This window comes from Trachypithecus francoisi, unplaced genomic scaffold (assembly GCF_009764315.1).
Source record: "Trachypithecus francoisi isolate TF-2019V2 unplaced genomic scaffold, Tfra_2.0 Lachesis_group7, whole genome shotgun sequence".
Classification (NCBI taxonomy): domain Eukaryota; kingdom Metazoa; phylum Chordata; class Mammalia; order Primates; family Cercopithecidae; genus Trachypithecus; species Trachypithecus francoisi.
Window position 1 is genome coordinate 31,932,770 of NW_022681472.1, and position 1,157 is coordinate 31,933,926.

Sequence of the window (1,157 nt, forward strand, 5' to 3'; positions counted from 1 at the left end):
GTGGAGAACAACATAACATTTTTGTACAGGAGGAGAAATCTAGCTTGGCGCCAATAGACTGCAATGCTTGCCTAAACTCAATATTCAGATCATGACTATTTAATTTATCTGTCAATGACTTGTTCCTGATTTGCATTACACCTATTTGGCATCTCTATGCAGACAGTATAGTCTAGCAGTTTTGTATTCAATGTAATGGAAGAGTGTTCTGAGCATTTAAGAAACATTTTTTTTCTAACCCAATTTTTATTTCATTGAGACATTTATGTTTTAATTGATGCAGCTAGAATTCAGATATAGTGACATATGAACTAAAACCCATAAATAGTCCCATAACTTGCCAGTCCCATGGTGGTTTAAATTAACCTGTGGGATTCAAGTGTTAAACCAGTACATCAAACAAAACAGAGTAAAAACGAAAGGTATTTGTAAACAAGTCTAATACTAATACAGAATACATTCTTAAATTTTATGTAATAGATAGGCTCCCATTCATAACTAAACAGAATATAAGGCCATACTCTTAGAAGCTTTTTGAAATAATATGCTCCTTCTAAGTTATGATAGAACTATGCTAAATCATACATTTATTATATTAAATAATATTTGGCAAAGGCCTTCGATATGTTTTATTTTAATAATCTATGTTTAAGATAAAATATTATTAACTTGCTTCCTACTGATGTCATACAGGCCTAAAGCTTTGGTGAAACAATCAACAGACAAAATGATGTTTAGGATAATAAGTTGTGATAAATGTATTAGTCAGCTTGGGCTGCATAGCAAAATACAATAGACCAAGAGGATAAAACAAAAGAATTTATTTATCACATTTCTGAAAGCTAACAAGTCCAATATCAAGGTGGCAGCTAAGTAAGTTTCATTCTGAAGTATCTCCTCTTGACTTGAAGAGAGCCACCATCCACTGTGAACTCACATGACCTCTTCTTTGTGCATATGCTCAGAGAGAAAGCAAGTTCTCTGGTGTCTTTTCTGAGAAGACACTAAGCCCATCAGACTGAGGCCCCACCCTCATGGTGTCATCTAATATTGATTACCTCCCCGAAGTCCAATCTCAAAATACTCACATTGACTCTTAGAACTTCAACATGTTATTATTATTATGTATTATTATTATTATTATTTTGCGACAAGGT